This window comes from Tamandua tetradactyla, chromosome 6, assembly GCF_023851605.1.
Source record: "Tamandua tetradactyla isolate mTamTet1 chromosome 6, mTamTet1.pri, whole genome shotgun sequence".
Classification (NCBI taxonomy): Eukaryota; Metazoa; Chordata; class Mammalia; order Pilosa; family Myrmecophagidae; genus Tamandua; species Tamandua tetradactyla.
In genome coordinates this window covers 169681141-169694323 of record NC_135332.1, presented here as the reverse complement: position 1 = coordinate 169694323, position 13183 = coordinate 169681141, and the positions used below count along the sequence as shown (strand labels likewise).

The window sequence follows — 13183 nt, the reverse complement described above, 5'->3', positions numbered from 1 at the left end:
TTCTTCTTCTGGATCTGACATGACAATAGTAATGAAAGATACAAAACCAAAGGGGATAAAATAGACCTTCCATGTTTTCTTCCCATTAGCTTAAGAAATAAAATGAAAGAGAGATGAAAATGACCAAGGGCTATGGTTTTTCAGTCAAATATCATTATGGCAGGTGAGTGCTACTATGAATATAGAGGAGGATAGGCCCAAAGGTAAAAGAAGGTCCCTCTCAACTTTGGTTTGGGTATAAGCATCTGATTCTCCAAGGTCTTCAAAGAAACAAACTAATGTGATGCAAGAAGCACATCTATTTGGAGGTTACCTCAAGTACCTGTTCTCTGATATAGGTTCTCCAAACTGGGTTCTTAACTCCCACCCACAGAGAGAAAACAAGTGTCTGAAGCAGCACCCAGGGACAAGCACATTAGCATTTTCAAGATCAACTGCTGACAGGAAAAATTGTTCACAGCAATTCGTGTATGATGGTTTCTGAAGTTAAGAGGCTAAACCACTCTGGGATGTCCAACATCATAATTTACCATATCATCTACAAAACGTGGAAGCATTTTAGGTGTGGGTTTAAATTAGCATATTAACTTTTAAATAGAAACAAATATTAATACAATCCCAGAGTAATTTTAAACTAGTTAAACAAGTCTGAAAAAAAAACACAAAAAACTAAAATACTAAGCACAGCAATGGTAGAGGAGTGACAAGTACAAAAGAAATCAGTTGATAGTATCATCTTGTCTTATCAACTGGTTCAATGTGGATTAACACCAAAATTGCTAAAACGTTGCAAAACAAATTAATTTAACAACCTCACAATTTCTTGCCCTTCTCTGATAGTCACTAAAAAGTGAACTACCCTGTACATCTGCTGCTGTCTGAGAGAGTAGCCATTTGCCACACGTGATTAGTAAAGATACAAAATGTGCGTAGTCCAAACAGAAATGCATTGCTCGAATTTAGTAGCAAAAAAGGTAAAATATCTCATTAATTATTTAACATTAATTACATGTTGATATAATGTTTTAGGTATATTGGATTAAATAAAACATTACTAAAATTAATTTCACCTATTTCTTCTTCTTGTAATGAGGATATTAGAAAATTTTAAATAACATAGTTCACATTATATTTTTATTGGATTTTACTGCTATATATAAATATTACCTTGCATTTATATAACTCAAATACATAATTTCATTTGTGTCGTACAGAAAGAAGAGGGGGAAAGCATAGGTCTGGATAATTAAATAATCTGCTCTAGAATAATCAAATTGGCTTCAACTATGTTAATCAAGAACCTAATAAAATCTCCTTTCTGCCTAATGCAAGACATGAAATGTTATGTCTTTTAGAGAGGAATTTGATGTTTCACCTGAAGGCTTTTCTACTTTTGCCATTGCTCATCATCAAACTGGCCTTAATTCGTTCTAATGATTAAAGATATACAGGAAAGTGCTAGTCAATTTTTTTAATGAGTTCATTCCAAGTTTTTTCTACAGTAGTAATTTTCACAACCTGTAGGTCATCAAAACCTAACCCATGCTTCTGCTCCAAAGACTAAAAAAAAAGCAGAATCAACAGAAAGTTTATTCTCAAAAGTCTAGAAAAGTCCAGATAGTACTCAGATAATATCCATAGTCTGTTTTAAAAACTAAAATATGGCTGATTTACTATTTCATAAACTGACATTCTAATGTGAATGGGAGCACTTAACTAACAGGAGAGCACAGCAAGCAATTATTTCCACACATATCATCAAGTAGAGAAAACACGCCAACTTTCAGGTTGCTGCAGTCAGTGGAAGAAAGAAAATCTGGAGGTGTTGGAATGGTTGGAAATTTATGGAGTGAGATTCCACGGTAACACGAGGTGAGGTGAGGCAATAAGCAGCCAAAACTCGCCTGTCAATAGCTCTGAGAAAAAACTCAACTCTTTGACTAAGGAAGCCAATAAGAAAGGAAAGGAGAATCGTACTTTTTGACATTCCAAAGATGTCTGGACAAACACAATTGGCCCAACAACGAAATCAGATTCATTAACTTAGAATAATAAAGATTAGTTTTACTTATGGGTCATAAGAAATGTATATTTCTAGTTTGCTGCAGGGCCTGCATCTACCACAGGTAAAGGAATGTAATCTGGATAACTGAAAATGAAGCCAAGGGAAGTGAGAGGTATATTCCTCATTCCCAGAAGAGTTGATCTTAAAGTATTGTCATCTTAACAGTCCTGTAGTATCTCTGGTCTGATAGGGTCAACATGTTTTTATATATATAAACATACATACATATAAACATATATAAAAATATGTCTATATTTTTAGGGAATAAGTCAGGCTCCAAGCTATTAAATTCCAATAATTTAGTGATGTACCTTATTGACACAATCCTAAATCCTGCAATCAACAAACACTGGTGAATAAAATAAGGCCAATGGCAACCTCAGAAGAAGTGTTTTGGTGCCACCTAGTGTCCCATGTTTTCTATGAAATGGGAAATAACTAACGACGACCAACATTATCCAAGTGTGGTCTCTGAACCAGCAACATGTGCATCACTTAGGAATTTGTTAGAAAAGGGTGGTCCCTGGATCATTATCATCATCACTTGGGAACTTGTTAGAATTGCAAATTCTTGGACTCATCCCAGACTTACAAAAACTATAGTAGTGAGACCCAACTCTGTGTGTTTTAACAAGCCCTCCAAGTGATTCTGACACATGTTCAAGTTTGAGAACCACCAGATAAAATCAAAAAATGAAGTGCAAAGTCTAAAATATTAGGTTCATAAATGAATAGACATGCTCAATTTCTTATTTTGAAAAGCGAATGTATTTCTCTACTTTTTGAATCCAATATCTGAATTTAGCGAACAGTGATAAAAGCTATCCACTGGGCGGGCCACGGTGGCTCAGCAGGCAAGAATGCTTGCCTGCCATGCCAGAGGACCTGGGTTTGCTTCCCGGTGCCTGCCCATGTGAAAAAAAAAAAAAAAAAGCTATCCACTAACGCATTTATAGAGCATAGATAAATTCCAGTCTCTGAAGATTTCAGATAAGCACCCTGAAGTCTTGCCCTCAGGAAACCCAATCCATGGGGAAAATCAGACACATTAACAAATTGAAATAAAGTGTAAATTCAAAAAGCTGCATGAAACAAAGAAAAAGCAGTAACAGGGATCAGAACATCAGGATGTGGAGTATTACCTGTACCTGAAGGGGGAGGAAGACTTAAGTAGGAACACATGAAAAGCCAAGAGGTAGACTACTGGTGATTTCAATGGCAACAGACACAATCAAGAGCCACGGTTTGCATTCACCTGTGCAACTACTGGAAAGTGATCATGAAGAAAGCAAAAAAGCAAGTCTGTTAGTCTTCCTAAATAGTTTATTTTCTACTCGGTTAGAGGAGACGTTCGTTATTTTACAGAGCAATGTATTTAAAACCGAGATTCAATAAGAGAAATTTCATAATGTATTTAGACATTTTCATTCAACTTGATATTATGTCCTCCTTTGGCGGAAAAAGAATTCTGACTTTTAATACATTTCTGTATATTTATAATTAAAGAGCTACATGCTTGAAATAAAAAAACAAGCAAACAAAAGACTTGCATCAAAGAATATATTCTCTTCCATATCCCCTGTTTGGCCACTGGTGCACACAGCCATAACTAAGTACCATCCCTCTCTCCATGACTCAAAGTGCAAATATATCACTAAGGAGAAAAGAAATCAACTCTGAAAGGCAAGCCTTGCAAACTCAGCCTCTAGTGTGATGTAACATCACAGACATTAATACAGATGGTGTAAGTGTGTGTGTGTGTATATGTATACATATATGAATGCATGATTTAAGACAACCAATTAGAGGAAATGTTTTATAGTAATTTCCCTGTTAGGTTTTAAACACATCAATTTATTTACTGAGCTCTTACTATACATATCAGGTACTAATGTAGACAATGGGGCTGGGTGTGTGTGTGGAGAGGGGAGGCAGTGGTGACCCTTGACCAAAATCTCTGCTATAACAGAGTTTATATTTAGGGCAGAGACAGACAATCAACAAAAAAATAAACTAATTATATAGTACGTTAGAAGGTGAGATAGTGTAAATAATAGGGAGAAACATATGCAGGGAAGGAGGTAAGAGAGTGCTATGATGAGCGGAATGAGAGAGGTATGCAATTCTAAATTCCAAGATCCTAAATATGGCAGACAGAATACTTACCCTCAGATTTTTGAAAGGTCATTTGTGTGTAGATAACTTAATAAGCATACAATCTGAAAACCAGTCTAAATTGGATTAATTTAATCCTAATCACAGGGAATTTCACTCACTGTGGCTCACAACCAGTAAAGAAGGAGAGTTCTATCAAATTCTGAGGAGGGCTCTGTCACACTACCCTGGCTTTCCCTCCCTCCTCTCCATAACCCAGCAGTCAGATGAACCTCAATGATGGTGAAAAGCTCCCAGTTCCCAGAAGCAAGAACTAATGGGCCAAAGCATTAAGGATGATCTGAGCGCTAAGGTTCCTTTCAGCATCAAGATACTAAAGGAGATCAACACAATGTTCTGAGAAAGCAGAGGATGACAAGGAAAAGGAATACACATGCCACCTCATTTTAGCATTCCCAAAACAGTGAAAACTCAGATGTTACCCTCAATAAAATAACTAAAATTTTCAGAAACAAATATTACTAAACAGTATTTCAATGTTATTTGACTGCAAATGCCAGTATGCTGGCAGAATCAATTTTTGATAAAGCATAATAATGGTGAAGGACAGAACTATGGAGTTAGATTGCTTATACTGAAATGCCTACTTACTAACTTTCTGACCTTAAGAAAAATACTTAACTTCACTAAGCCTCCGTTTTCTCATGTAAAAAATGAGTATAACAACTGTCCTTACTTCAGAGGACTACTGTGAAGATGAAATGAGATATTACACATAAAAACCGCACAGAGCCAGTCACACAGTAAGTGGGTGATACATTCAGCTGTCATTATCTTTATGATGATGATGATCATCATATCTTGGTATCAATTAATGAACATCCAATTAAACTGCCCAACTATAATAAATGAAACCTTTCTGTCGTTTAATTCCAGAGTCATAGAAAGAAAAGCAATTTACACAGAAAAAACTGAGAAGCCCTCCAAGAAGACGTTCTTGTCTATTGGTCTCTTGGGCAACTTAAAATGCATGCTCTTGTTCTTTTCTTCCAACCATTACTCACAAATATTTAGACAAAATCTGATGAAAACTTCCAACCTTCACCCCTTATGCATATGAAAGTGTATTTTCCGTAGGATTGCAGAGCATTAACCCAAATCTCTGAAGTCCATCATAGACATGTCCTGGCACAGAGTGAGAAAAGAGAGGACACAACCCTGAAATGCATTTACATTTTAGAGAAAGGCTATTCCTCCAAATTTCCTTAAATAAAATTAAAGGTCTTACTAAAATGCAATTGATTGCTTCCAGAATTTAATTTAACTTAAATTAGATCAGTACATTCCACTTAAGAAAGCAGAGAAATACATAACAAATTTAAAATCTGAAAAATGTCTTAATATGACAAACTTCATTTCCAAATTAGGCCAAATAAAGACAGTATAACTACAATACCAACAAATTTAGAGAAAAACTAAAAAACATAGTGGCAATGAAAGTCTAATTGCCTAGATACCAGGTGCTCTAACATCACACAGGCAAAGGGATGATTTCAAATATGCTAGAAAGCAGAATATGGGCAACTATTAGGTATAAGAATATGCAACCAATTGAAACACATTATTACTCCTCAAATTCTTGGGGGCAAGAATCTCCTTTAGCAATAATTTCATAATATTGTGACAAGAGAACTGCTGTGCAAAGTGAGAAAATGGTATCTAATCACTCACTACCATTCACTTTATCAAAGCTCATCTAACTTGTAACGAACTTGGGCAACAAAAAGGTCAACAAAAATTCTGTCCAGTCCATAAAGAGGACAAAAAGGGAATATTTCTGCTCTGAAGATCATTCATGAAATTTCTTATTTGCTCTTCTGTACCTTAACTTCTCCTAATCCAGTCACTTTTGTCCAATACAAATAGTCAACTCAGATGCATACAAAATTACTAAAACAGCAGCTAACATTTGTGAGCACTTACTAAGTGCCCTATACTGCTCTAAGTACTTTGTAAGTATTATCTCATTTAATCCCTACAATAATGGCTTTTATAGATGAAAAAAATCTAAGAACAATAGAGGTTGAAGAACTTATTTAAGGTCATTAAGATAATAAATGATGGGCCAGGATATGAACCCAGGCATTCTGTAAACAGAGTCCTGCTCTCTTACCATCCCACTATCCAGACTATATTACAATATGTGTACAATATAAAATATAAAACACCCAAATCAAATCCCCTTCATCTCAAATGTGTCAGTTTAAAAAGGTTTATGGACTCTAGAAGAGCCATGCTTTACTCCTAATTCCATTTTGTAAAGGCAGCCATTTCTTCTAATCCTTATTCAGTACTATATGTTTGAAACTGTAATTAGATTATCTCCCTGGAGATGTTAACTCAATCAAGAGTGGTCATTAAACTGGATTAGGTGGAGACGTGTCTCCACCCATTCTAGGTGGGTCTTAATTATATAATGGACTCCTATAAGAGAGAGATTCTGATAGAGCAGAGAATGACATAGCCATGAGAAACAGAGTCCACCAAGCCAGTGACCTTTGGAAATGAAGAAGGAAAATGCATCCCAGGAAACTTCATGAAAGGAAGCCAGGAGAGAAAGCCAGCAGATGACGCCGTGGTTGCCATGTGCCTTTTCAGATGAGAGATAAACCCTGAACTTCATCGACCTTCTTAAATCAAAGTATCTTTCTCTGGATGCCTTAGATTGGACATTTCTGGAGACTTGCTTTAATTGGGACATTTCCACAGCTTAAAAACTGTTAACTTGCAACTTAAATTCCCCTTTTTAAAAGCCATTCCATTTCTGGTTCATTGCATTCCAGCAGTTAGCAAACTAGAACAACTATAATATCATAGTTGAAGCCATTTCTTCCTTCCTCTAGGCTATTCTAATAATCTTCTAATTCATTGCTTGAGGTCTTGCCTTCCTCCATAACATCCTCAGTAGTGCTAGGATCTTTCGACATTCCTCCTCTACTTTAAAATTTCCAAAGATAAGGTTCAAATCCCAACAAAGAATCACATATAGGTATTTGTTCTAGTTTGCTAGCTGCTGGAATTCAATATACCAGAAATGGAACAGCTTTCAAAAAGGGGAATTAAATAAATTGTTAGTTCTAAGGCCATGGAACTGTCCAAATTAAAGCAAGTCTATAGAAACGTCCAATCTAAAGCATCCAGAAAAAGATACCTTGGTTCAAGAAGGCCAATGAGGTTCAGGGTTTCTATCTCAATGGGAAAGCATCTGGTGAACATGGAGATGTCTGCTAGCTTTCTCTCCAGGCTTCTGGTTTCATGAAGCTCTCCCAGGGGTGTATTCCTTCTTCATCTCCAAAGGTCTCTGGTTGCATCTGGCTCTCGTCATTCTCGTGACTCTACTCTGGTGTTCTCCTGTCATTCTCAAGTTTTCTCCAAAATGCCTTCTCTTTTAAAGGATTCCAGTAAACTAATCAACACCCACCTCAAATGGGTGGAGTCACATTTCCTCTAATGAAAGTTTAATACCCAGAAGTGGGTGAGCAACATCTCTGTGGAGATAACCTAATCAAGTTTCCAACCTACATTATTGAATGAGGATTAAAAGAAATGGTTGCTCCCACAAGACTGATTAGGATTAAAACATTGATTTTCTAGGGTACATAAATCTTTTCAAACTAGCACAGTATTCAATGTTCACTTAAAGATCAAATAAATTATATGTGCTTTACTTTCCAGTTAGATTGGAAACAACTTGAAGGAAGTGACTTTTACTCATCTTTGTAGTTCTGGCTACAGTGTTTGATGTAATAATGACTTAACCAGGCTCAAACTTAAAGCCTTAAACAGAATTCCAAATGTATCTGTCTCTGACCCCACAGCAGTTCACAGACCCTTCTTCTAAGCTCTGGCCCTAAAATTTATTAATTGCTGGCTATCACTTATGATAGCTACTGAATAATCACCATGCCAAAAGTACTATGCATTATATATATATTATGTGTGTGTGTGTATATATATAGATACATATTTAAATTTAAATTTGAATATATATCTATATATATACACACACACACAGTATATATATAATGCATAGTACTTTTAGCATGGTGATTATTAAATTAAATTTAAATTTGAATTTAAATTATATAATTTAAATCCAAATTCAACAATCTAATGAAGTGGGTATTATTATCTCTATTTCACTGATATGGAATTAGTCTTTTCAAGAAGTTAGATAACCTGGTTAAAGTCACGGAACTAAAAATGGAGCCGTGCTGGAGCCCACATCAGGCTGATTGAAAGTCCCTATACTTTAGTCAGTGATACTAGCTGTCTTCTACAAGTCTTTCAACTACTGCTAGAGACTGAATCCTCTTCAAACTTTCTTAAATAACAGGTGTTTTTCTACTCTCTGGGTCCTTGCACAATCCCTCACTCTGATGTTATATTAAAAATGTTCTCCTAATAACTTCTTGCTGAATTACTCCAGTGGAAGTGGCCCTAGGCTTTCTCTGCAGGGAATTTCATGTCATCTACCTCTTGCTCACAAGCACTCAAACTCAGTTTCATAATCCAGTGGTTCTAAGAGTATGGTACTCAAGACCTTTTTAGGGGAACATGGGGTCAAAACCATTTTCATCATAGTTTCAAGTAATTATTTTTGTTCACTGTGCTGAAGTTTTGGACTGGTGATACAAAAACAATTGTGGGGAAAAATGCTGCTGACTTAGCACAAATCAAAGCAATGACTAATCTAAGTTATATTCTTTTCCACCATGCATGCATAGTAAGCCAGTATCCTTGATGAAGCAGTACAATTTACTATTTTGATTAAATCTCACTCAATACATGTATTTTAATATTCTGTGCAATGAAATGGTAAGAATGCATAAAACACTTCTACATATACAAGAATGACAGTCCCCTCAAGGAAAAGCCTTGTGCAAGTGTTTGAGTGACAGCTATACCTGGGTGCCTTTAACTGAAAGAACGACTAACCAACAAACTATGGTTATCTGCAGATATTTTCTTAAAAATTAAAAGCGAGCCTATCACTTAAAAAAAAACAACTAAAAGCATTTGTTGCCAATGATAAAATTAAAACTTTAAAGGAAAAATGAGAATTTTGGAAAATCTGTGGCTACCAATTACAAATCTGAGAGTTTCCTTTTCTGATGAGATCAGTGATGATATTATTTACAGCTTGTAACATCTTTTCTGTTTTCCTCTTGTTTGAGTACTTTTGGTGTTTTCTCTTTCCATTAAAATACTAAGCTCTGTGAAGGGAGGAGCTACTTAATACTTGTTTGTGCATATGTATGCATGCATGTGTATATTAAATTGAGTTTATAAGTATTCCAGGCTCCTGGTGACTCTGTATCTGCTCAAGTTCTTTTGTTCATTTTTTCATTCATTCAACTTGCTCAAATGTTTTCCTAAATTAGCTATCTTTGATATATTTGAAACCAGGTTATTGGCTGCTAAATGAATTCAAATAATCAAAATAAACATTTCTTTCTTTTAACAAATATTTAACGGACTACATATTGCTTTATATTAGGGACTGGCAGCAACAGTACCACAGCAATACCAGGGGTAAATAATTCAGGGAAGACGGGTGAAGATGAGCGTTAAGGAAATGTCTGGATTTTCATTTGGTGAGGGTGGGTTTACTGGTTATTTCTCTCTTGGGAGCAATGAAAATTGTCTAAAATTGAGATTGCTGATGATTATATAACTAAGTGAGGATAATCTGAGACATGACTGTTGACTTTGGACATTATGTATAATGCCCAATGGATGGAGATGGCTGAAGAGCACACTGACTGAGAAGTAAAATGGCAAACTGTGATGTGCACATTTGATCAAATATTGTGTTGCTACAGAAAAGAATGAAGTTGTGAGGAATGCCATGATAAATGAACATGGGGACATTATGTGATACAAGAAAGCAGAAATAAAACAGCAAATATTGGATGGTTGTATTTAGAAAATACTTATAAGAAAATTGGGGCCTACAATGTAAGTTCTTATAGCAGTCACATTTAGTCCAGAGCTATACTTGTTATTTCTAGATTTTGAGAGGCTCTGCTATATAAAAGTATAATCTGGTATTTCCCTGGAACTTTTGGTACCTGTGCGACACCTAAGACTCAGAGAAGGAGTTCTGCAGCTCTGAAAGGCAGCATGGCCACATACTACTATCACCAAAGAAATTGAAAAAAAAACAGGCTTCAATCAGAAATAAGAATGAAGTCAATCAGATCAGGACTAAGGTAAATCAGAATACAGGGGTAGGGAAGACACTGAATATATTTAAGAACTTCACCTACTCTATGAAATCAAATGAGGAGAGGTTTATTTGTCCAAAACCTAAACTTTCTGTAGCACATAATCTAACTCAACCTGTCTGAATGGGAATGAGGGCTTATAATTCTGTACAGTTTAACATAATGTCCAGATACATCCCAGAGTATGTTGAGCTGATAATCAAAAAGTATTGGCAAAGTCCCTTGGGGGATGGGAGGAAAAATGTGGAACTATTAAGCTTTACCACCAGGGAAATCCCGGATACTGTCTAAAACATTAGGAACTCCCAAGCCAATAGGCCAAGCCCTTCATCTTGAGCCTTGCTCTTGTCTGGCTTATTTATGGAGTGCAGAAGCTTAGCATATTGTTCTAGTTTGCCAGCTGCCAGAATGCAATATACCAGAAATGGAATGGCTTTTTAAAAGGGGAATGTAATTAAGTTGCTATTTTACAGTTCTAAGGCCGAGAAAATGTCTCAAGTCTACAGAAATGTCCAATCTAAGGCATCCAGGGAAGGATACCTTGTTTCAAGAAGGTCAATGGTATTCAGCATTTCTCTCTCAAGTGGAAGGGCACATGGTGAATACCATGGGCATCTGCTGGCTTTCTCTCCAGGCCTCTTGTTTCATGAAGCTCCTTGGGAGGCGTTTTCCCTCTTCATCCCCAAAAGTCGCTAGCTGGCAGACTCTCAGCTTTGCGGTTCTGCAGTGTTCTCTGCTCTCTCAAAATCTTCTCATTCTCCCATCATTCTCCTTGTTCTCCCGCTGTTCCCCTCTTTTATAGGATTCCAGTAAACTAATAAACACCCACACAGAATGGGTGGGGACACGTTTCCTTCTAATCAAGTTTAATAATTGCATCAAATCTCTGTAGAGATAACCTGTAGTTTCCAACCTACAATACTGAACAGGGATTAGAAGAAACCGTTGCTCCCACAAGGTTGATTAGGATTAAAACACAGCTTTTCTAGGGTACATAAATTCTTGCAAACCAGCACATATACCTATAGCTATGGCTAAGAGTTACTTCTAGAAAACCTCTTTCGTTGCTCAGATGTGGCCTCTCTCTCTCTCTTTCTCTCTCTCTCTCTCTCTAAGCCCAACTCTGCAAGGAAAATCATTACCTTCCCTATTACATGGGACATGACATCCAGGAAACTAAAACTTTATGAGGATTTTGTGTGTGCCTTATATGTACTAAATAAGGCACAGGAAGATTAGGATCAAGACTGAGGCTTATAATAAGAAGTTACAAAGCCAGGATTTAAACCAAGGGAGTCTGATGACAGAGCTGGCAATGTTAACTATTAACTATTTTGATGCCTGTGCAAGCAGCATAGGACAAATTAAAAACTTACTTTGAGACATGCTTCTAATGATTAATTGTCCACAGAAACAAAAATATTTTTATTTGAATCAAAAAACTACTGTGGATAGACATCAGAGGGCAAGATGGCAGCATGGTGAGGTGTGGAATTTAGTTCATTCTTCAAAGCAGCTCACAAATAGCCAGGAACTATATGGAACAACTGCTGGGGGGACAAAAGTGACCAGACACACACTGGACACCAGTCTGGAATGGATGGGATGGTTGAGATCCCACACAGAACTGTAAGTTCCACAAGCCATGGAGGCCACTGCCCCTCTCCCATTGAAACAGCAGATTTCTTCCCCAAGGGGAAAGGAAACAGACTTTACTAATGGAAAGGAATTAGCTCAACCAAACTCCAACTGCAGAATTACTTAACAAATTCTGACTACTAAAAACAGGCCATCAGCACAGATAAACCTGGAGTAAGCACTAAAGGAACCAGGAGTTTTCACCCCTGCAGAGAAGGGGTGGGGCTGACAGGAAGGGGAAAAAAAACAACAACAGAGGCTTTTTGAGTTGGACAGCACAAAATACTGGTAAAAGGATGGACCCCATGAAAAGGGTCTTTTGGAGCCTGTGGAGACATACAGCCATGCACCTACTTCAGCTCTTGACTGGCAAACCCAGGGAGCAGAGGCTAGGCTCTTGAAAAGGCTTTCTTTCTTTCTTTTTTGACTTTTTACCAACTCATCAGATAGCACTCTCAGGCTTAGCACTGCCCCAGGCAAGAGTGGAATCACAACATGTTTGAGAGACAAAGTAAATAGTTAAGTAGATAAGGACAATTCCCTAAAGGATGTATCTTCCACAAAAAAAAAGGGAGGGAGGGCTCAGCTCAAGTGGAGGATGTCCTTCAGGAAATTCAGGCCCCAGGGGATGGAAAACAGAAGCAACACAATACTGCCTTTACCTGGCCCATGTCTGAACCACAACACTGGCAGGAAGAGGCTGATGGAACTGAAGGCACTGCATCACTTTACACTGGTAGGAAGCTATGTAGGCAGACAAGCACCACATGCTGAGCAGGATAGGAAAAGCAGGGTCTAGAAGTTTCATAGAAAGTCTGACAACCTACTGGGTCTCACCCTCACTGAAACGTGATACTGGCTACTCTCTGCTCCTGAGACTTGGGCCTATTTGGTCTGGGAAACTCTGATGGGCCGACTATATTTGAGGAGACCCAACTCAAAAAGAAAAGAAAAAAAAGGCTCCAGAGAGGCAGGGCAAAAAATAGAAAAACAAGAGCTGAAAAATTCTGATCAGTTAAACAGAACCTATGCTAGAAGTCTAGAATAAGTAGAAGTGAATGTCAAAGAACAGATA

The 13183-nt window shown here is 37.1% G+C and overlaps 1 protein-coding gene across 2 annotated transcripts in view; it reads right to left on the bottom strand.

Moving 5' to 3' along the window:
• NSMCE2 (NSE2 SUMO ligase component of SMC5/6 complex) overlaps nucleotides 1-13183 on the bottom strand; it is a 351982-nt gene that overhangs the window by 270400 nt on the left and 68399 nt on the right. The window lies entirely within an intron of this gene.